Here is a 25032-nt window from a genome sequence, read left to right on the forward strand (position 1 = left end):
GGCTCCTTCATGGGGCCGTGAGCACGGGCGTGTACTTGGCGCGGTTCACCCCTATTCCTGAGGCCTGCCCATTTTGTGGCATTAGGGAGACCCTGGCGCACGCTTACCTTGAGTGCGCCAGGCTGCAGCCTCTTTTTCGGCTTCTCCAGAACCTCTTGTTGAGGTTCTGGCTACACTTTTCCCCGCACTTGTTTATTTATGCACGCCCTGTTCGTGGCCCCACTAAGTCGCGAGACCTCCTCGTCAACCTCTTCCTGGCCCTGGCCAAACTCACCATCTATAATACCAGGGAGAAGATGTTGGACGAGGGGGTGCTTTGCGACTGTGGGGCCTACTTTCATACCTCTTTGGTCTCACGTCTCCGTGCGGAGTTCCACTGGGCAGCGTCCGCTGGCTCCCTTGCCACCTTCGAGGAGCAGTGGGCGCTGTCCGGGGTTCTCTGCTCGGTGTCCCCATCTGGTTCCCTGATTTTGAACCTCTGACCGTCACCTCGCTCCCTGTTTTTTTATTAGTTGTCCCACGTAATCATTTGGTACTGGGTCCAGTGGTCCCTCCCGCTAGGCTGGGGGAGGGGCCTTTAGTAGTGGGCGGCTAAGCCCGCCCACTTCCCGGTTTGCCAATACGGCTCACTACACCAGGAAATAGAACTAGAATGAGAACTCAGACTTCCAGACAATACATTCATATTAATCTCACTAGATATGGCAATGGTGTAGGTTTTACTTTGGCAATAATGTAGGTTGTAAAATCAAGTACAATATAATTAACTACTTGTGAATATACAACTCTTTGGGCTTTAATTGGTTTCAAGTCAACATCTAAGAGTTGCAATACATATTCAATCTTAACCGAGCCACTCCAATCTTTAAACTGTCTAGAGGATTCAAATGCTTGCACTAGGTCAAATGTACAATACAAATAGCCTTTCATTGTATTTCATTTCTGAAACACAAACGCAGAGGAACAAAGACTTTTTAAAAATAACTACCTGTTGAAACATCAGATAAGATTTGACCTTCTACTTGAAGTATTTTTATTTGATCAAAACTAGTTCACCTCACAAACAAAATTTATATATGTATACAAATTATTTGGTTAGCTAGGCTATTTGGCAATTATGCTTAGTGGGTCCAAAAAGTCAACTATAGAAGACAATAGCAAAAATAACCTCATGCAATCTGAAATTATAAAATATATATTAATGGCTTAAAAGTTAGCATACACGCTACATTTTTTTTATGGCAAAAAATAAAATAAAATAAGCCATCACCATTTTACCAGTTAATTTATTACTTCTACAGTACCGTGATGTAAATGCCACTTTTCTGACAAAGTCAAAAAAACAAAGTCCCTGACCTGAAAAAGCATACAATTTAAAGGCCTTAATGCCATCTAGTCAATGAGTATTTATGGACCCCATCACCTTACAGGATTGGGACCTAAACTGCAGAATGTATGAACAAAGAAGCAGAGGTATGAAGTAACAAAGTCATTTGAATGTATTTGTAGAGTTTGTTAGATGACTAACAATTTTTGCTTGCCCGGTATGGTACATTAGCATCAGAAAAGTCAGGATTTTGTAATAAGCGGCAGACCCACATACTTAATGTGCAAAGGATACAGCTGCTTTGTAATTCATTCAATGACATGGTAGTTTATTGAATAAGCAGAGCATTTAGACTTTACATATTGAGCAATGGTTCATCTGCAGAATGTCATAGTACAGAACAGACCAAGTTACAAAAGAATATCAAGTTCCTCAGATAAGATTTAAAAGCAAGCAATATACAATATCTCCAGGATTAATAACATATATATGAATAGCTATGGCAAAGTCATAACATTCCATTTCAATAGTCTGGACAAAATTTGGAATGCATGTGAGTTTATCTATTCAGTAATTTTACTTTTTAACAGTAACACTGAATCAGTTCAAGCAGTGTTAAGGATATTTTATTTCAAGCCAACTTCAAGGGTTAGAACAGCAATTTGAATAGAAAAGCAAGAGAGCTACTGTTCTGTATATTTTAAATGATTTTAATAGTTTAAATAAATTAAAGTTATTGAAACCAGTTTCCAGAATTGAACTTGAATGATCCACAAATGTGCTCTTTCAATAAAGAATGAGATCAGTAGCACAGAAGTGAATTATATTAAAAAGGCAAAATTTGCCAAATCAGACAAAGATTTAAAACTCTGTTGCACTGCAAATAATCCTTCTGGGACATGTGTGCTGACTCTAAGTAAATCTATTATCCATAGAAAATGAAAAAATAAATGCTAGTCCACACCACAATGCCAAGAGCATCATGGACACAGTGAATTGACACAAGTTCCATCCAAAAACAACTCCCAAAAGGCATGTAGTATTTTTGTACTAAATATCATATGAGTATGCCATCAAAACAGGATGTGACAGAGGTTTTTGTTGCCCTAGGTGGCAGCGCTCCTCCTCTGAGCATTCAGAGGGCTCTGGGGTCTTTGGCGGTGGGGGTCCTTCCGGTCTGTGTCTTTGGGGCACTTCAGCGGCGGGTCCCAGAGCGAGTGAAGGACCCACTGCCAAATTTCAGATGAAGATCTGGAGCGGAAGGACCAGGGCCAGCTCCAGGGTTTTAGCCGCCCCAAGCAGCTGCCAAAAAAAAAAAAAAAAAAAAAGTCACAATCGCGATCTGCGGCAGCAATTTGGCAGGAGGTCCTTTGCTCCAAACAGGAGTGAGGGACCGTCCACCAAATTGCCACCGAACAGCTGGACGTGCCGCCCCTCTCCGAAGTGGCCGCCCTAAGCACCTGCTTGTTAAGCTGGTGCCTGGAGCCGGCCCTGGGAAGGACCCCCCCCGCCACCGAATTTCAGCTGAGGGTGGCAAAACGCCGCCCCCCAAATCCTGCCGCCCTAGGCGACCGCCTAGGGTCACCTAGTGGAAGTGCCAGCCCTGGTGACAGAGTACAGGGGAACTAACTAGTCCTCCATGAACATGGAGGTGACTCAAGCACTTCCATTTTCTGCCTTACACTGGTCCCCAGGGCAAGGGCAATGAGAGTGGCTATTTGGGACACAGAAGGATATAAAAGAGGAAGAATGACTTTATGAAGTTCAGATTCTAGTGATTATAACAGTTTGACTCAGTGGTTCTCAAACTTTTGTACTGGTGATCTTTTTCACATAGCAAGCCTCTGAGTGTGACTCCCCCTTATAAATTAAAAATACTTTTTTATATATTTAACACCATTATAAATGCTGGATGCGAAGTCGGGTTTGGGATGGAGGCTGACAGCTCTCAACCCCCCCCCCCATGTAATAACCTCCTGACCCCCTGAGGGGTCCCGACCCCCAGTTTGAGAACCCCTGGTTTAACTCTAAACTAGTGAGCTTCTATCTTTACACTCTCATTATGTTGCTTTCAGTTTGTAGATACAAACATGGTGAAGAAAACATTTTGGAGACAGCATGATGCACAAAGAAAACTGCTGCAATCAGAGTTTACAATTACAGTAGATTTTAAAAGTACAAAACTTTAGTTATCTTCCTTTAAACACAAAAACGAAACTGTACCTGTAGAAGGGGGCAAAGAAAAAATAAAATTCTATGTTATAGCAACTGCTACAATGAACCATACTGTAGTTCAGTTCTATGCAATCCTAGTTAGGACCACTGAGGGAACCATACTATGTGATTGTTCAGTGGAAATCTGTAGAAAACTGGTAGCTAAGCAAACAGGTGTGAATATTTGTAGCAAACCGCCATTTGGTCTCCATATTCCCATTAAGCTGTGTAATCACATACTGCTAACCACATGTACAATTCATAAAGACAATCTTTTTTATTTCACGTAACAATACACATTCTGAGTGAGGTGATTCATTTGTTCAGCAGGGTTCTCTCTCCAAGCAATTTGACTGGACTCCCTTACTCCAAATTAACCTACATATCCTGCATACAGACTTCACTTCGAGACAGTTGTCTTGATTATACCTTCACTTAGTTAGAAAATGCTCGGTATCTTATCCACTGGCAACTTAGATGAAAAACAGGGTGTGTCCATTTGGAAAAATCAGATTGGCTACCCTCAGGCATACTTACCAATATGGAATAATAGAACTGTTTCTTTGTGTGACATAATTATATATGTATGTGTGTGTGTGTGTATTTCATAATTATATAGTGTCTGTGTGTGAGCCAATTTTACTGGGTCTCTTATCTCCAAGATAGCAGAGTATACTATGTTTCAATGTTCCATTACAATATAAAAATTGGTCTTTCTTCAACTTAAATTTGGCCCCAATTTAAAATTTTGTGAACGAAGATTTTAGACTATGTAATACTGGCAGAAATATTTACATTATGAAAAAAAAATACAAACTGTTTTTAAACAAAGAAATAAATATTTCCATGGGACAGCTGATACACAGCCATTAATCACAAAGAACCTGTGATGAGGCCAATAGATCCATGCTGACAGCAATGGGGCTAATGAGGCAAATAGGCTTCACATTGATGAGGACAAAATTAAGGAGAGCCTGTGGACCCAGCTGACTCCACCTGGTTACACCTGCAGCCAATGTCAGGCATGAAGAGGGGGGAGGTAAAAGGAGAAGGCCTAGCCCAGTTGCAGGCTGCCTATGAAGGGCCTAGCTCTGTGTCTCTTGATGGGAGAGAACTCTGGTTGGAGCTCACTTGCCAGCCAGGTTAGCCCATCTGGAAGGGACACCCAGACCCTGGGAAGGGAATCAGCGAAAGACTGGGAGACTAACCCCAAATAGAAGGATGGGGCCCCAACAAAAGTTGTGTGACAACCCTGTTTCTGAGTTGTTCGTTTTGTTCTTGTTTACCTTTGAACTATAAACCCCACAAAAGGGGTAGGACTGAACAGTGGGCCTCACAGGGACAGAGACAAACCAGCAAAGACCTGCAGCTGGATGAGTTGTGCCCATAAGGGGGTGCCACTCCAGCAACTCATTTACAAAAAAGATGAAGAATGCAGACATCAACTTACCCATTGTGGAAAGGAACAGGTTAGGACTTAAAAATAAAAACAAGAGCCCACCTCCCCAGCAGTATGGATGTAGAGCAATTATTGAAGTGGATAGCAGAGTACCAGCATCAACAGCCACTGCAACTCCTCCTCCACTGATGGCCACTCAGCATCAGCAGCTGATGCAAGATTTAGCTGCCCAGCAGCAACAGCAGCTGGTGCAGCAGGTCACAACTGTATTGCAGCCTCCTGGAATGACTAGGCCTCCTGGCCTGGACCCAGCAGGGGTGCCTGATTCCTCTTTGTTAGTCTGAGAGGTGACATGAAGATGATCCTGAGGCCTTTCTCAAAATGTTAAGCATGTGACAGTGGCAGCATAGTGACCACCCAAGCAATGGGCAATCTTACTGGCCCCATATTTGACCGGGACGGAGAAAGCTGCCTATTGGGGGTTAGGGTCAGTAACATCACGAGATTACACCCAAGTCAAAGCAGCCATCCTGGATCATTAAGTATTTCAGAGGAAACATTCCACCACCGATTTTAGGGGGAGAGGTATCCTACAGGCAGCCAGCCCCACGTGGTAGCCCAGAAACCGTGACTGATGTGGACAGTGGCTCAGACCTGAGACAAAGACCAGGTTTCAAAAAGCAGACATGATTCTGCTCAGACAATTTACGCAAATACTCCCTGCTGGGGAAGAGACTGGATCTTATGCCACCAGCCTGAGACAATGTCTGAAGCCATCCAGCCAATGGAAAACTTTATGATGGCTAGGAAATGGAATAGCCCAGCTGGGACCTAGCTCAAAAATCCTCTGACCCAACCCGATCTCAAAAATGGGAGACCATGGGGTCAGAAACAGGGAGGGGCCTCACAGAAGGGTCTACCCAATGGTTGCGGTGAGGCCCCAGTAATGGTTATCAGGCCCAGGACATTTGTTTTTCATGTGGCCATCCTGGCACTGGTGCCAGGACTGCCCAATCTTACAATGCTGTTATTGTCAAGTCTGGGTTGCAAAGGTGTGAACGTACTGGCCAGGGCCAGCCAAACTGATCATCCTGGTTAAATAGGATAGATGTAACAGCCTTTTGGACTCAGGGTGTGTCCATATTCTCGTGAGGGAATCTGTGCTCCCAACTCCAGGACCTCTCTGGGGCACCCTTTATCTAACAGCATATGCATGGGGTCATAAAGCCATATCCCCACACCCAAATTCAGCTCCCCATGGGGGAATATACAAATCCCTTAATGGTCAGCCTGGCTGCATCTCTCGCATACCCAGTCATTATTGGCCAAGACTGGGAATATTTTTGAGACCTCCTGAAGGAGTTCTCAAGATCCTTGCAAATGCCATCCTCTCTGTCAATCACTCAGACCTCGCTGGTATGGTATATCATGCCAGGTACCTGGTTATGTCCAGGCCAGGGCAGGGGATTTCCAAGTGGCTAGATGCTTCTCTAGGATCCCAGTCCCTCCCAGAGCCAGGGGTCATCCCCTAATCTGAATCAGAGATCCTGACTAGGTTTTCTAACTTAATTGGGGAGCAAAAAGATGATGAGATGTTAAGCCAGGCTTATGCACATATGACTAATGGGGAAATAATGGACCCTCAGCAGACAGAAGTATTTTCTCCATTTTGAATTTCAGGGCAAGTGGTTGTACCACATAGAGAAAGACTTCCCCTATCCTAATGGTCTGAGTCCAACTCCTGGTGTCCTGACCCTACCTCAGGGACAAAGCCTTAGCACAGATCCTGGACTGGATTTTTCTGGCTGGGGATATATAAAGAGGTTCCAGATATGTGTCCCTTGGCTGGATTGTCAACTAATTGCATCCTGAGGAGTCAGCTCCATTGGTTCCTTTTCCCTTGGTTGGCACACCATTTGAAAGGATTGGAATGGACATGGTTGAGTTGTTCAAGGAGAACCCAGCTGGATACCAATATATCTTCATAATACTGAACTACGTTACTAGTTATCCCAAGACTGTACCTTAATGCTCCATGAGTGCCAAAACCATTACAGCTGAAGCGATGAAGATTTTTGACTGGGTAAAGGTACTATGGGAAATTTTCAGAGGCCAGGGAACCCACTTTGCCCTCCCAGGTTCTAAAAGAACTATACTGACTTCTGATGATCAAGTCCCTCCCAATTTCTGTCTGCCATCCCCCAAAACTGACAAGTGGGTAGAATCTTTCATTAAATAATATGTTAAAAAAATTAATTGCCACCAAAACTTTGTCACTGGGATTCCCCTCCATTTTGAATTGTTGCATGGAAGACAACTGTGGGAGATTCTGGACTTAGTACATGAAATGAGGAAGAAACCGGAGCTCCAGTCTGACAACTTTGTGCAATACATTCTCACAGTTTGCAAGAGACTTTAGGCACGTTCCCACAATAAAATCTCCTAAACTCACAGAGCACCCAAAAAATGACCCTTAATAAAGAGGACCACCTCTGAGTGTTCCAACCTGGGTCTTGGGTACTTTTCTGCTCCCTAGTTCAGAGTAAAATCTGTTGGCCCGCTGGCAGGGCCTTTAGAAGAATATTTGCCAGGTAGGGCAAGTGAATTATGAAATCAGGCAGCCAGACAAGAGGCAAACCAAAACAAATCTACCACATCAATCTCCTAATGCTCTGGAAAGCCCAAGAGGGCCTATTTATATTTTTTTACCCTCCAGAACCAGAGTTAGGGCCACAGAGAGCCAATTCAGGACCCAGGATGGTCACTTTTGGGGCAAATCTCATTCTGGAACAGAAGGTCTGAGCCTAACTACTGATCTCCACCTTCATTACAGTATTTTTTGCCCAGCCTGGGCAAATCCACCTCACCTCTCACCACATCCAAACAGAGTCTGGACACTAGGTCAGGGAAATCTCATGGCCACTTTCCCAAGATAAGAGAGATTGTGAAACAAGAACTCCAATCTGTGCTGGAACTTGGGGTAATCGAGGAGTCCAGTAGTGTTGATCCACCAGATTTTTAAAAAGTCAATGCCACATCAAAGTTTAATGCATACCCCATGCCATGCTTTGATGAGCTACTAGATTGATTGGGCTAGGCCAACAACTGGATCTTACCAAGGGATACTGGCAAATCCCACTTATGCTGGAGTTTCAAGAAAAAATGGCCTTTGGCACACCCTTCTGCCTGTACCAGTTCCAGATCATATCATTTGGCTTACACTGGTTCCCAACAACATTCCAATGCCAAATGGACTAAGTCCTCTAGCCCGAGAGCAGTTCTGCTGTTGCCTACCTTGATGATGTCATGGGCCGGAGCTGGGAGGACCACCTGAAGCAAGAAGCTGTAGTACTCCGGTCCCTTGAAGAGGCTGAGTTAACAGCAAACACCACAAAATGATACATAGGCAAAGGTGAGACAACTTTCCTGGGGCATACCTTGGGGAAGGGCCAGGTACATCCACTTATGGACAAAGTCCAGGCCTTAAGGAGTTATGTCCCACTCTGATGTCAGAGAAGCAGATGTACAGATTTGGGGGCCTGGCAGAACAGTACCGCCAGTTTGTGCCAGAGTTCTCATCTATTACTGTCCCCTCTCTATCTATTCAAAGACAGTAACCCAAAAAAGATCATCTTCTAAAAAGATCAATCCAAAAACCATCTTCTACAGCCCCAATTTCACCCCACCTCACTACACCTGCAGCCAATGTCAGGCAGCGAGAGGAGAGGAAAAATGAGAAGGCCTTGCCCAGTTCAGTTCTGCCCAGTAAGGAGGGAAAGTTGCTGGGAAAGAAGCCTGGTTGCAGCCCTTGTATAATGGAGTCCTTTGTAATTCTAGCAAAAAACTGCAATTAAGTTTGGTCTTGAAAGATTTGCTCTTTACATATTTACTGCTATTAGTGAGATTTCCTGTGTCAACCCAACAGAGCAAACATAAAACACATCCAGAATGCTTTTGTAATTCAGATCTGCAAGGGAGTATAAAATTGCAGTGTTTCACCCAAATAGTCCTTTGACTAAGTTCATTATCTTTACAAGGATTCAGAAATATGAACACTAAAGTTATAGAAAAACCTGGCTCTAAAGAGGTACAAGTAAACATTAAGAAACTTGACTGGTTGCTTCATTCCAGACACTGAATGAGCTAAGAGGGGAACAATTACACTGTCTCAAACCATCATTATTGTTTCAGTGATTACATTAGCATTCTCCAAGCATAAACGGTCATCAAACGCTTGATGCAGACATCTAAGGATGAATTTTCCCACCAGAGGAAGCAATTCCTCTAAGCAATAAAACAGTCTGTGAGAAATCCTACAGTCATAAATCTAGTATTTCTCATTACAAAATTTATATCAGCCAAAAAGTGATTACTTCTAAAATTACAAACCCTTGTGGGCAGCAATATTAGTAGAGTTACCAATTGCCATTCTCATGACACATGAGAAAATCAGGCCAAATCATAATAGTCTTGTAAAAATAGAAAACTAAGATATCAGAGTAATGAATTGGCTTATTATAGATAGAATGTTTAAAGTTTATCTGTAGAGGACACATCTAGACATTAAAGTACAAAGAACAACTATAAGTAGTACCAATTTCAACAGCCAAAAGTATGCTAGAGGGAATGTGACCAACAACACTGCCACTTCTTGTCATCTGTTTATCTTTTGGCTTCTCCTCTTTGGTTTGCCTCTGCAAAAACACGGCTCACTGGGATAAGACAGCTCTGTTCAGACCTCTTGGCCAATGCTGAGAGATGGGTGTAGATTCCAGAAATCTTACTTTTCAGTCCCTCTCCTCAAAGGTCACTGGGTTCTCTATTCTTTGGGGAAGTCTGCTTGAAATAGCCACTTATCAAAGACTTAATGACCACACATTTCACAGAGCAATCCACACATCTGTGCCCCTGCCAATTTCTATACTGTTCTTTCAAATAAGTGCACTACAACAAATTCACACATTTTCCATTGTTATGAACTATGAATTAGGGAGAGAGGTCCAGACCCTGTTACAGAGAGAACTCTTTTTTAATTAATTCAGTCTCCAGGGGTTCAGCTACATGGAGCTCAATGACAAATAAGAGCTCTATATATTAATCTGGAAAGTGAGAGATGAAGCAGTTCCACAAGGTCATCAAGTCTATCTTCCATCAACATAGGAAGGGTCCATACAGCATACTTCATAGTGTTTTGTCTACTCTCAGCTTAAATTTTCCAATCCTACTATATCTCAGTATGAAGATGTTTAAATTTTCCCTCTCAATTCCATTCCTTTCCTTTTAGTATCCCCATGACCCAAATCATTGTTAATTAGCATTCAGAATGTGAATGTCTGTTGATCACTGGTTCAGCCTTCAAAAGATCTGTAGATTATGTTCCTTCGCAGACAGACAGCTCTTAGCAAAATTCTTGAGGCTTTTTGTTTTTTCTCTCTCTCTCTTCTGTGAGCTACTGTAAAGATTACCTATGCCAGCACAGGAAAGAAAACCCTTGGCCCCTTTTAGGATTGCACACACACCCATTTTCCTTCTCTCCTCATGGGCACCCAACTTCCTTGTGGGCTTGAGGCGGAGTGCTCTATAGCTGATTGGTTGGACAGGAAGTGCAGCATATTGTCTCCCTCAAACCCAAAGGGAAGGCTCATAAGCCCTTCCCCCATGCCTGAATGCACTATTCTGCACCGGGGAAAAATTGTCCCCTCACCTTGGACTTAGAGTAGGAATGAGTTTTGGGCCTGTGGGCTAATCACATTTTGGGGGCTGGGAAAGAGAAGTTACTTACCTTACAGCGACTGAAGTTCTTTGAGATGTGTTCCATCTGTATTCCACTTTGGGAAACATATGCTTTATGGTCCTGAGACTGGAAGATTTTTGCTAACAGTATCCATTGTTCCTCACCTGTGCCCTGCTCCTCCTCTTGCTCTGGACTGAGGTCACAAGGTGCAATGCAGACCAACTGCCTTTTCTCTTCCTTCTCTACTGCAAATCACAGGTAAAGAATTCAGTGCAGAGGGGAAGGAGGGCAGGTATGGAATACAAATAAGACCATTCATCTTGGAGAATTCCGTTACATAAGGTAAGTAACTTCTCTTTCTTCATCATGCACTAGTCCAGAGGTGGGCAAACTATGGCCCGCGGGCCACATCCAACCCGCGGGACCCTCCTGCCCAGCCCCTGAGCTCCTGGCCCAGGATGCTACCCCCAGCCCCTCCCCTACTGTTCCCCCTCCCCCGCAGCTCGCTCAGCTCGCTCCACCGCCAGCGCAATGCTCTGGGCGGTGGGGCTGCGAGCTTCTGGGGCAGCACAGCTGCAGAGCCGGGGCCTGACCTGGTGCTCTGTGCTGTGCGGTGGTGACGGTAGTGCCGCCAGCCACCGGTGCTCCAGACAGCGCAGTAAGAGGCAGGGAGCCCGGGGTTGGATAGAGGGCAGGGGAGTTCTGGGGTGTGGATAGGGGTCGGGGTGGTCAGAGGGCATGGAACAGGGGGGTTGAATGTGGGTGGGGTCCCCAGGAGGGCAGTCAGGAATGAAAGGAGGGGTTGGATGGGGCAGCGGGGGGCAGTCAGAGGCAGGGGTTCTGAAGGCAGTCAGGGGACAGGGAGAAGGGGTGGTTGGATAGGGCAGGGGTCCCCAGGGGGCAGTCAGGAAGGAGGAGGGGGTTGGATGGGGCAGTGGGGGGCAGTCAGGGGCAGGGGTTCCGGGTGCAGTCAGGGGACAGGGAGAAGGGATGTTTGGATGGGGGAAGGGTCTGGGGGGGCCGTCAGAAATGAGAGGAGGGATTGGATGAGGCGGGGGGGGGCAGTCGGGGGGGGGGGTGGGGGGGGGGGTCAGGGGAGGGGGGGGGGGGGAGTGTAGAGGGGGGGGGGGGATCCGGGGGGGGGGGAGGGAGATAGGAGGCCAGGCCATGGCCCCCTCCCCTAACTGGCCCTCCATACAATTTCCAAAACCCGATGTGATCCTCAGGCCAAAGTTTGTCCACCCTGGCACTAGTCCCTGTGTGTAGTCCACTTTGGCTGACTGACAAGCAGTACACATTGAGGAGGAAGAAGATGCATCAGCTACAGAGCCTTGTACTAGCACATAATGTTTCATAAAGGTACAGGGAGAGCCCCATGCTGCCGCTTTGCAGATTTCAATGAGCAGAACGTCTCAAAGTGAGGTCATTGATGCCACCTGGGCTCTGGTAGAGTGGGCCTTCATACCTTGTGCAGGAGGGGCATCTGCCAACACAAACACTGTAGAATACAGCCTGAGATCCATTTGGAAAGTCTCTGCAAAAAAATATTTTCTCCTTTCATGTGTTCTGCCAGGGACACAAACAGCTGAGGCAATTTTCTAAATGGTCTTGTTTTCTGCAGATAGAAAGCTCGACATATCTACAGAGAATGAAGGCTCTTGTCCTCATTGGTAACACATGTTTTTGGGAAGAAGACAGGTAGTGTATCATTTGATTCAGATGAAAGTCTGAGACCACTCTGGGGGGTAAATCTAGAATGTAGTCTCAGAGAAAATTTTCTCCTTATGGAAAACCATATACAATGGATTGGCCATAAGGGCCCCCAGTTTTCCAACCCTTCTAGCTGAAGTGTTGGCCACTAGAGAGACACTCTTCATCAAAAAGTGAGTCAGTGAGCAGGTTCGAACTGAGACTCTGTTAACAATGATAGAACCACACTGAGATCCCACATCAGAGTAGCCTTATCATTGGCAAGAAAGTCCTGACTATGCCTTTTAGAAACTGTACAGTCACTGGATGGGTGAAAACTGAGCAAGCATCAATTGGGAAGTGACAAGTGCTGATGTACTGATGTCTTTAAGAAGAGCAGATAAACTAGAATGTTAGGGATGTCAAAAGTATTCTGGGGTTGACAGACAACATTAGTACCACATAGAAAATCTTTTCCACTTGGCAGTGTAGCACTTCCTGGTGGACTCCTTCCACTACTGTGGAGAATGGTCTGGACAGCTTAAGACCATGTCCTGTCTAAGTTTGACACCCATCCAAATACCACACTATGGTGGCAGGAACCCATCTTGGGATGTGTGATCTTCCCCTTGTTCTGGGTCAGGAAGCCTGGGAAGGATCAGATAGTGACGGGCAGATGTGCTGACATCTGTACAAGGTTGGGAAACCAGAACTTCCTGGGCCATCTAAGTACAGTCGGGATGACCACTCCATCTTGTTGGATCGTCCTCAGAATCCAAAATAAGAGGGGAATGGGGAGCACACACACACACATTAAGGGTTCTGATCAGAGGACTAAAATGCATCTCCCCTGGAGTTCTGACCTTGAGCTCCCCTGCAACAATACATCAATGCATTTCTGCATTAACGTGTGCAGTGAGCCATCTGTCTTATCGCTGAACATGTTATTCGCATAAAAAGAGGTAAATCCTGTACCACAGACTGAACTTTTCTGGGGAATCCCAAAGAACAGAGTCAGGGCCGCCTCTAGGTTTTTTGCTGCCCCAAGCAAAAAAAATTTTGGCTGCCCCCACCCCAGCCCTGGGCTCCCCCCTGCACTCCCCTGCTGCCCCAGCCCTGGGTTCTCCCCCCACCCTCCCACACCCCCTGCCGCCCCAGCACTGGGCTCCCTCCTTTCCCCCCCAACTAGTGCCCTACCCCCACCCCCCTGCCGCCCCAGCCCTGGGCTCTCCCCCAACCTGCACCCTCCNCCCCCCAACCTGCACCCTCCTGCTGTCCCAGCCCTGGGTCACTGGTAACTCACTCCCAAGGCGGGTCATTCAGCGGGAATTTTGGATGTGCACAGAACACAGACAGGACTGGTTCCCATATGGTTATAGAACTGCAGTAAAGTGGAACAATTTTCAGCTTGTGTGATAGGAGGATATCTGGATGCATATTATAAGACTGTCCTACATAAATGAGGAAACCTTGAGGTGCCTTTATTATTCTTTTGTTCCTCTCTTTGTTTCTATAGGGAATTTGCCAATGCAATATCACTGTCTTCCTTTTAAACAAATAAAACTAAAAAAACAAAAAAAGGGGGGGGGGGCCGGGAAGGGCAATGGCTGTTGAAAATAGCAATTCCAGTCCTAATAACCACTGAGAAGCATTTCTTGCTCAATTTTATCCTCTTTTTCTACAACAAGTTACAGTGGATCAGTATATTTGATTTGGGAGAAATGAAGTAATAGCTGCCCAAATTGAGCTTGAGCACTCCTGAATTTTGAGGGTGTTCAAATCTGGAAGGCAGGTGCTAGATTCCCTTTCTGAATATTAGCTAAATCTGGAAAAGAAAAGTCAATTTCTGCTTCCATGGCTCAGAAGTGTCAATCCTCCTACATGCCTGGTACTGTATCTAAAGCTGCCCAGGTCCAGTAGAGCCTCCCCTCTCTTACTTTTTGTTTTAAATTCTAGTGGGATCCATGTACCTCCCTTGCTAGGCTTCAGATAGAGAGGGGCACTGTCCATTTAGTCCACCCAATTCGTTCTTTGGGGGCTGCTGCAAGGTGAGATCACACCAGTATCCCTAATCCAGTCTGGGGAAGTCTTCTGAAGGGGATATCTGGGGCAAAGCCTTCTATTCCTTGGGCATACTTGTCCCCCATTCACAGTGCCACCCCCTTCTAGCAGCCAGCTCCCCATCCACGGCAAATGCCTGGGGTCTCAGCTTCCTCATTCCCTTCCCCTCCCTTTCCTGTGGCTAGCGGCCAAGGGAATGCTGGGAAATGTAGTTCTTTCCCTGCTCCAGGGCTGGCTCTATAGGCAGGAAGTTAGCCAAGGAACTACAGCTCCCAGGGTCCCGTGGGTTCTCAGCTCCCATGCTGGATCCCCAGCTGCAGCGTTGCGAGAGGGGAGGAAGTGAGTTAAAAAAAAAAAAAAAAAAAAGATGGCCCGAATGCCGCCCCCTGCAAATGTGCCGCCCCAAGCACCTGCTTCTTTTGCTGGTGCCTCGAGCCGGCCCTGAATAGAGTCAGGACTACAGAGACATGAAAATTGCCATAGCCATTGCATGGGAGGCTGTGTCAGTTGCATCAACTGTGATCTGGAGGGAGGTTCTGGAAACCAACTTGTCCTCCTCTGTAAGAGCTTGGAACTGTGCTCTAGCCTCTTGTGGGAGTTTGCCTATGAATTCTGTGAATTTTGAGTAATTAATATATTTAGATGTTAGCACCTAATTGGATATTGGTAATTGTCTATTCTGAATTGCACACTGATTGAGGTGAAGACTCTCCTCCTAAGGAGGTTCAGCTGTTTAGTCTCCTTGTCAGAGGGAGTGGAGCATGATTGATGGCTTCTGCTTCACTCAGTGCCAGCTTGTATAATGAGAGAGTTTTGGGCAGTGTTCATAAAAAGAATTCTGCTCCTCTGACTGGCACAAGATTTGTTTTCAGCCCTCTTAGGAGTGGGGGAACATGTTGCAGGCAGGCTCCAAAATGGTTTCATTCATAGGGAGCACTATTTTATTAGACCCAGCATCCTAAGATATTCAAGAGCTTGTGAGGAGAGGGGATCTGGAGTGCATGAGCCACTCTTCGCCGTAAATCCTGAAACTTCCTATAGTCATCAGGCAGAGAAGGAGAGTCCAGAGCAAAGATGAGGAGATGAGGATATTCCTGATGCAACAGGCAGTATCATTGGTTCCTCTTCCTCCTCTTACATAGGTTCTTGTGGAAGTTCAGGCTCCTCTCTGGGAGAGGAAGGATGTAATGATTCTCGATGGGACCATACAGATTCAGTATGGTGTCTGTACACATCCCATGGTCCCCAGTAAAACTAGTTAGAAGTATCAAATATTGGTTGAGGATGCACTATGGCATAGGGTTCCTTCAGTCCCGTGGGTACCTTATCTTGTAAGACTGCGAGGATGCCCAAGAAATTCTGGATCCTCTATCTGGTCTGATGTCTTGTCTCTGAGAGCATGATGACGGTCCCTTAACTTATCCCAACACCCCAGAGGAGGAAAATGTAGGGTCCACTTCCAGTAGCAATGTCTTTGGAACCGAGTATTAAGACATCCCACCGCTAGTAATGGGGGATAGGAGAGCACCTTTTATGCTCACACCGTCCTGGTACCAATGGAGTCCAGATCTCTCTAGTGAGGATCAGATCCAAAGAGGAGGGAGACTCCAAGCCTGGAAGGATGATAAAGTCCTCTGGGGTCATATATCTATATTTATAGAAGGGCATGGGCTTCTTCCCTCTTTGCGTTATCAGAGCCAGTCTCACTAGGGTCTTCAATGCTGAAGACTCTTTACTGAAATGCAGCAGTACCAGGGGTGCCTGTTGTTGTTTGGGCAGTACCAATGGTTATCCTGACTTAGGCTTCCAATGTTTTGACTTGGTCGGTGCTGGTAACAGTCCTATCCCTGTTGGTGACATTGAAGCACTTTTTCTCTTTGGAGCTTGTGGATTAGTGACAGCTCCTGAGCCTCCAAGAAGCAAAAGTTTCCCCTGACTTAAATGGTGCATCCTCTTGGAGCTGGTTTTAGAAGGTGATTTCTCTCTAGATCTATGAGAGTTTCCTACCCTCATGGTGAGCCAGAGAAGTGGAGTTCTTGGCTCTGCTCCTGTCCACTCCTGTGTCAGAAGTCACCGAACTAGGAGGTACACACCTAGGTACTTCTGATAATTGTACAAAGGATCTGCCCAGCCTGGCTCAGAATGAGGCCTCATTGCATACTCCATGACATGTTTTCTAAGTCTGTCCTCTCATGCCCGGTGGGTCCAATTGGGAAAGGAGTGGCAGATATTGCACTTGAAAGCTACATGGGCATCTTCAAGGCAGCAGAGGCACATCTGGTGATCATCACTAATGAGAAAAATCCAGGGACAGTAGATACAATTCTTCAAGTCCAGGATCTTGGGCAGAATAGTCACCCCATATGGAGGAGGTGTGAAAGGAGGCCCTGATATTTAACTAAAATACTAAACATGTCCTATAAACAATATATTCACCTGAAGACATTCATGGTCTCTGAAGAGATTGCATCTCAGACCATGCAGCAGTAGAAAGGAACAGGAGAGGAGGTCAGTCTACACCACTTCTTATGCCCTCAGTACAGAACTTGAGGAGGAGAAAGGCACTGGAGCAGACCAACAGATACTGCTAGCAAAAATCGTGCATGCTCACCCAGAGTGGCACACTGACATGGACCAGCACCTGAAGAAATTTTTCCCTCACTGCCACATTGGCCTGGGTGGGGTGGAATTTTTCACCATCCTCTCAGCAACCCAGGGACCTGGCAGGTAGATTAGATTGAAAAATTGATTTTGTTGCAATGTGGCAAGTACCCAGTGCAGTTAAATCATTCAGGGGAGTGGGAGGGAATTTCCTGATAAACTGAAAATGGAAGCCATCCACAGAAACTAAATTATCCTTCCACAACTGGAGGTGGTCCCTTTAAATCACGATTGAAACAATGGCAGGACAGTATGGGGAAGCCCATTTTGTATCAGTTGCAATCAATGGAGGACTTAACTCTTAGAATGTCAAAAAGAGAATTTAGCACTAATCAAATGAGTGGCTGCTCAGGAAACAGCAGATAGATTGTGTCACTTGCTAGGACCAACCAGCAACATGAATAAAAAAAAAGATGGTTGTGAATGTCATTGAGTTCAGGTGGGAAATGGGGAGTGGAGAAAGTGGGGCTTGGGTCAGTGTGCAAAAGGCAGGTGGGAGGAAATACAGGTTTCATTCAATGGGAAAGTTGTGGAAGAGCAATTTTCTGAAACAAACTGAAATCAGATTAGGAGGTTGTGTTTGGGTTAAGAGAGAAACAAAAATCTGGAGTCGCTCTTATTTTGCCAGAGCCAGTTTGCCTAAACAGGACCTCTGCAGCTTATCAACACCGATTGCAACAAAAGCAGTAGTAGCACCCACACTCTGGTCATATCTATGCAGGAACAGTCAGGCAAGGTCAGGTGAATCGATTAAAGATATGAAGTTAAAGTGTGTTAAATCCCTGTGTGGATGTTAGAGGGACAGGTGGGTGAGGCAATATCTTTTATTGAACCAACCTCAGTTGGTGAGAGAGACAAGCTTCTGAGCTTTCACAAAGCTCTTCTTCTTGGCTACCACTTTTACTGCTGCATCCACAAAAGGGTTTAAGGCACTTTAATTTATGCACATTGACTTCATATCTTGAGGTGATTTGCCTTAACTATCCCGAATGTCCCTGTGCAGGCAAGCCCTTCGTAGTCCTATGGAAAGTATTTCTATTTATGTTTACTGCAAACCTGATCTTTGTTGGTGGTTTTCACTGGCTTGCCTTTTCTTTCTTTATTACAAGCAGTGTGGAGTAGTGGTAGCAAAAAAACAAACAAAAAAAAACCCCAATAAACAAACCCTGTAAATACTGGCCAGCAAAACAAAATAAAATTTTATTACGTACAAAATTATCGAGAATACATTCCCAAAATTCTTGACTCCACTGTCTCTATACACCACATTTTAACAATTCAGGGAGCATACTGATCACATCCAGGGCCGGCTCCAGGTTTTTTGCTGCCCCAAGCAAAAAAAAAAGCCGGAGTGCCACCGCCGAAGCAAAAAAAAACCCGGAATGATGCCCCTTGAAAAGTGCCGTCCCAAAGAGCCGGAGTGCCGCCCCTTTAGAAGTGCCACCCCAAGCACAGGCTTGGAACACTGGTGCCTAGAGCTGGCCCTGATCACATCTCCCATGTTTATGAGGAAACTATTCAACTATTTCTAACCATACAGTGACAAATAAACAACGTGCTCATTTTTTCCTGCCCTAAAAGTAGATCCCAAAATTATAGAACCTTAAAGGAGTGCACCTGCATTGTATTACCCTTTTGTATCTTAGATCTATTGATACCATTTGTGTACATTATAATCTTTTACGAGCTCAAAATATTGAGCAAGTAAATAACCCATCAGTACTTCCAGTTAAGTGCACTTTTTCTGGAGGTAAGTATTTATTTCCTGCAAGTGAGGGTTTTTTTTTATTTTGAGGGAGGTTCACATTCTCTGTTGCTCTTGCACATCTATTTCTAATCCAATACAATCCAAAGCCCCACTGTATTTTAAAAGCATTACAAAGTCCCGTTTTAAAAAAAATCAAAGCTTAAAGGTGGAGATGTATGATTAGAGCTGGACAAACAATTCACAAATAATGTGTGTACTCCATTAATTTCACCTCTTCTGTTTGTAAACTGTCTGTGGCAGATTCTCTCTACTTTGAAGCTAAATTGAGCCTTTGTTCAGTGACCAGAGTACGGAGAAGCAGACAACTCTTTCTCTTCTTCCCGCTTACTCTTGAGAGGGTGAGAACAGATGTCATTTACGATGAGCTTTTTCAAAGTGCCGCACAATCCTGCCGTTATGCTGCCTCAGCAACAATGGTCAGCATGTTGTGGGGCAACTAACGCTTATACCATTTAACTGTTTTTCTTCGTGATTTATTTTCTAGTTTCCCTCTCTTCTCCATTTTACTGTTCTTTGTTTCTTTTTAATATTTCTGACCAGTGGCTGATAATAGCCTGGAAGCCGAAATCCTCTGATTTTGCACAGAACAAGTAGAGCGTAGGCCTCGGCATTGCTACTTTCCCTATACTGACAATCCAATGAGCCACCAGCCTTGATCTCGATGGACCATCTCTAAAGGCAGTTTAATCTCCAGAGTCTACTCAACCATTAAGCGCTTTACTGGGACTGTTAACAAGAGGCTGAGTTAACAGTCGTGGTTTTTGTCATATAGAAACCTGCCTATTGGAATTCTTTAATTGTGTAAAATTAGTGTAGACATTAGGCACCTGAAAGTTTCCCTGGATCACAGTGGATTCCAAGTGCTATGAAAAGCATTCAATTGTTTAATATAGAATTATACGCAGTGCAGTATGACTTGCAGATATTTACTTCTGCTAACTGCTGATTAGTTTAACACAGCTTAAAGAGTAACTGAGACCATATTTGAAAAAGTATTCCCTTGGGTCCTAAATATACTGTTCCCTTCAAATATTACAAAATCAAATATATATATATATATATAAATAAATAAATAAAAAACCCCACATCTCCCACTTTTTCCATTGTTAAAAAAATTACTTTAGGAGGTTATCATTGCAATTCCAAAGGTGTGAGCATTACTGAATCCATTCAAGAATTTAAGTTCAGATACTTTCTCTGAGGGTGTAGATCAGGCTACACACAAAAGGCAAAACACAGAGATGATCTTACAAAGTAGAGGCAGGGGGGCCTATTCTGACCTTACATGAGAGAAATTCTGTTGACTTCAGTGAGTTATACCTGATTTAGGCCCATGTAAGATCAGCATTGTGCTCGTGGTGTTTTGTTTGTTTGGGTTTGGGTTGGTTAATTCATTTTAGTGGATTTTGATAAAGAAACAGAATGAAATGTACAAAAAGGTAAATGACTTACAGCATGTATATCTTTCCAAATACCACATGCTTCATGGGAGCTCCAACAAAAGTATGCAATTACACAATTTTACAATTTGTCAAAGCTGCAAGACTGGTCAATATAAAAACAAACAATACTACATAGACCCAGGGGCAGCACTATGTATTTTCCCGCCCCAAGCACGACAGTGAGGCAGCCTTCGGTGGCGCGCCTGCGGGAGGTCTGCAGGTCCTATGCCTTCGGCGTACCCGCCGCCGAAGCCGCGGGACCGGCAGACCTCCCACAGTCATGCCGCCAAAGGCAGCCTGACTGCCGCCCTCACGGCGACCAGCAGGCCGCCCCCCCGTGGCTTGCCGCCCCAGGCACGTGCTTGGTGCGCTGGTGCCTGGAGCCGCCCCTGCATAGACCTAGCATGTTAGGATAGATGTCCCAGTAATAAAACTGGAGAAGACATGCATGAATAGGGAGAGATGGGAAGGAGGAGATGGGGGAAGTGGAAAAGAGAAGGGGTGAGTTGGGATGGAGATCTCGCATTCTTTGGGACATATCGACATTTTTTATCCAAAGGTATCAGAAAATGTGATCCAAATTTCTTGCACTCATATAGTTGCACTCTATATGCATAAGCTTTTTGCTTCTTTTTTTGTTTGTTTGTTTGTTTTTGGCTGCTAACTCAGATAGGTCCTAATACCACTGTTCTATACTATGCATAAGCCACCTCATTCACTTTTGTAAAATCATACCCTTGGTGATCAGTGTAGCCCAAAGTCTTTATGTGGAGTTAAATGCAGCATAGTAGCTAAATAACCTAGGGTATAATTTTCAGCTTAAATTTGACTCCTGAAGCTGAGGATTCTTGTGTCTTCCTCTTTCCACAGATATTTGTTAGTTCCATAGCATATACATCAGGGTTTCTTTTTCTTTGCTATAGCACCAACAAACATAAAAGGATAAGGCCTTTATCTTCTGCAACATCTGTAACATCTAATACATTTTTAATAAAAAATGTTCCATCAAAAATACCTGGAGAGCCACAGATACATTTTTAATAGTACATAGTATGCCATGCCACTGGGATTCTTTTAAGGGCTGTGATAAATCCCCTTTCCACATTTTTACAAAGAACTCAGACCAATGGAATTCCTCTTTATTAACAAAGTATATATAATGGACATGAGTCTGGGGAGTTTATGAAACATTTGTGAGGGTGCCCGGGGTATTATCACAACCCATCAGGCTGCTATATAAAATTAAGTCCTTTGTGTATTTTATTTTTGAATCACTTATTGGGTGCCCTTTGAGCAAAGTTACTATAGTGCCATACTTTAATAATAGCACACACCAAATGGAAAGTCAGGAGTAATAGCATAGCTAATGACAGAGACTGAAGAGGAATTAGACTGTTTGAGATCTGATTATTTATGAAATGTATGTAGTATAATTTTAAGAAGAGTTGCCTTAGAGACATTTTTATTCTACTCTTTGAGTATCTTACGCATTAAAAGACAGATGTAGATATGAATTGCATTTGCCTGTTTGACAATGAAGGCTAAAAAGCATGGCTTATCATTTTGGGTCATGAAGATATTGTACCTACTTCGATTCCTTTGAAGAATTTTAGAGTATGTTAGCTAGAAAGTGTGATGGAGATGCCACATTAGTAGAAAACAAATCATCTCCTCTTCCCAAATAAATAAGACTTCTTTTGTAAAATCTTTGCGGTAGGAAACTTGGGAAACTGACAGGTGGTTGTTGTTGGATTTTCTTGCTGCTAAAACATATGTTGTCGTGTCATGTCCTAAACAGAAAACTGAAGCATCCTTTTCAAATTCTCAGCACTGCTGACACTTCCAACAAGTGCTTTGGTATTGGTTTTGGTCTTATCTGTTTCTAACAGACAGCCTCATGCCTTGGAAATTTGACCTGAAATAAAAATTCAGCCCCAAGTATCTGCTGTCAATTGTGCAGAAAATAGGAGATGACAGCAAAGTCACTTCTGCATGCTGAATTAGATCTCTTTCCAACATCTTCTAATGTCATTATTAGTGCTCAAATACACTGTGTCAAAATGTGCCTGTATGGGGAGATGAACTAGGCAACATCAAATGTATCTCTTAGTCAATATGACAAGCTGTTTTTGATTCAAACTTCTGAATAGAGAGACACTTAGAAAAAAGTATCTGCGTCATCATGAAGATTTGTTTGTGAATGAGGTGGAAGTGGTTAAGAAAAAGCATTGTATTTTGCCACTTTAAGGAATATCTGAAACCAAAAATACAATGTGTGTGGATTAAACTTTATTTTGAGCCTTAATACCCATATTTCCAAATCATCAGTACTGCAATGTAAAATGTTTTCAAAACAAGATAATCTGAATGAGTTCTACTCTTTAGGCGATTAATATCGACCCCAGTGCAATCAGCTTTAGCTGAGATCTCAGTTGATCACATGGTCTTATGTTGATCTACAAAAGCTGGGGGAGGGAAACTGAATCTGGAAAAGTAAATTTTAATTGTTAATATCTGGTCACAGTTTTCACTCTGTCAGAGGATATCAGAATAACGGTGGGGAAGGAGGAGAGTTCCCAGAGACAAATGACCTTGCACTATTGACATGAAGTGATTATGTGCTCCAGCAGCTCTTTAAGGGAGAGAACATTGTACCAAACATGTTATCAGTGCTTACCAATAATAACCACTACAAAGGCAGTAGTTATAATCCTCCTCCTTATCTGTAAGAGAAAGTTCAGGAGTATAACAAGAGATGGCATTACAAAAAGTGAGCTGAACCACCATGGGAACCGTTTGGGTTCCTATAATCATAGGCGCAGTAACTAACCCAGAGAGAGAGGGTATTTAAGTTCCTAATAGGTGGATGGGTAACAAACTTTTCCTACACTAAGAAGCTATACTCTTCCTGTTGTATGATCTTTCCATTACTGCAGAAACACACGCTGTAGCAAGACACATTTACTTGTACTTACTATACCATATCTGAACAAACAAACAAAATCTACCTTGACATTTCAATTATGTCTAGAGAGTATATATTCACTCAGATTTAACATACAGATATTAAATCTTATCTCCCCACCTCATTGCCAAATTAGATGAGCCAAAGGCTTGGGTAACCAGTAAAAGAGAGGCAAAGGATACAGTGATATTTCAAAACATTTTTCCTCCCATTCCCTCCATGTCATGTACTTAGTTGGATTGGCAAGGTAGCAATATTTTTAATCTTAACTCAGGGAAACAAAGAGAGGAGTTAAACAGTTACTTCCTCAATGCACTGGTCTAGAAAAGATCAATTTTAATCCCAAACATAATTCAGAAGAGAAGAACTATAAGAATTAATGAAGGCTACAGTCACAACTCCCCTTATTAGCTTTTTAGGCTCTTTTGGATAGTCAGACAAACCTGAATTAAAGGGACATGCTACCACTACCATCATGTTCTGTGTCACCATCTATCAAAATCTTCAATGATCTAAAAATCAAAAAAGAGTCCTACAAAAAGTAGCAACTAGGTCAGATTACAAAGGATGAATATAACACAAGTATGTAGGGACAAAATTAGAAAGGCCAAGGCACAAAACGAGATTAAACTAGCTAGAGACATAAAGGGTAACAGGAAAACATCTGCAACTACATTAGAAGCAAGAGGAACACCAAGGACAGGGTGGGCCCATTACTCAGTGAGGGGGGAGAGATTCCAGAAGACTGGAAAAGGGCAAATATAGTGCCAATCTATAAAAAAGGAAATAAGGACAACTCAGGAAATTACAGACCAGTCAGCTTAACTTCTGTACCTAGAAAGATAATGGAGCAAATAAGCAACCCATTTGCAAACATCTAGAAGATAAAAAGGTGATAAGTAACAGTCAGCACGGATTTGTCAAGAACAAATTGTATCAAACTAACCTGATAGCTTTCTTTGACAGGGTAATAAGCCTTGTGGATAGGGGAGAAGTGGTAGACATGGTATATCTTGCCCCACCATCAACCTCAGCCTGGACCAATCTACACAGGAGGTCCACTTCCTAGACACCACAGTACAAATAAGCGATGGCTACGTTAACACCACCCTATACCGAAAACCCACCAACCGCTACGCCTACCTTCATGCCTCCAGCTTCCACCCCGGACACACCACACGATCCATCGTCTACAGCCAAGCGCTGAGGTACAACCGCATCTGCTCCAACCCCTCAGACAGAGACCAACACCTATAAGATCTTCACCAAGCATTCTCAAAACTACGATACCCACACAAGGAAATAAAGAAACAAATCAACAGAGCCAGACGTGTACCCAGAAACCTCCTGCTACAAGACAGGCCCAAAAAAGAAACCAACAGAACTCCACTGGCCATCACCTACAGTCCTCAGCTTAAACCTCTCCAGCGCATCATCAGTGATCTACAAACCATCCTGGACAGTGATCCCTCACTTTCACAGACCTTGGGAGGCAGGCCAGTCCTCGCCCACAGACAACCCACCAACCTTAAGCATATTCTCACCAGCAACCACACACTGCACATAACAACTCTAACTTAGGAACCAATCCATGCAACAAACTTGGGAAATGCAACCTAAATGGAGCTACAATAGGGTGGGTGAAAAACTGGTTGGAAAACAGCTCCCAGAGAGTAGTTATCAGTGGTTCACAGTCATGCTGGAAGGATATAATGAGTGGGGTCCTGCAGGGATCAGTTCTGGGTCCAGTTCTGTTCAATATCTTCATCAAT

Source organism: Trachemys scripta, chromosome 8, assembly GCF_013100865.1.
Source record: "Trachemys scripta elegans isolate TJP31775 chromosome 8, CAS_Tse_1.0, whole genome shotgun sequence".
Classification (NCBI taxonomy): Eukaryota; Metazoa; Chordata; order Testudines; family Emydidae; genus Trachemys; species Trachemys scripta.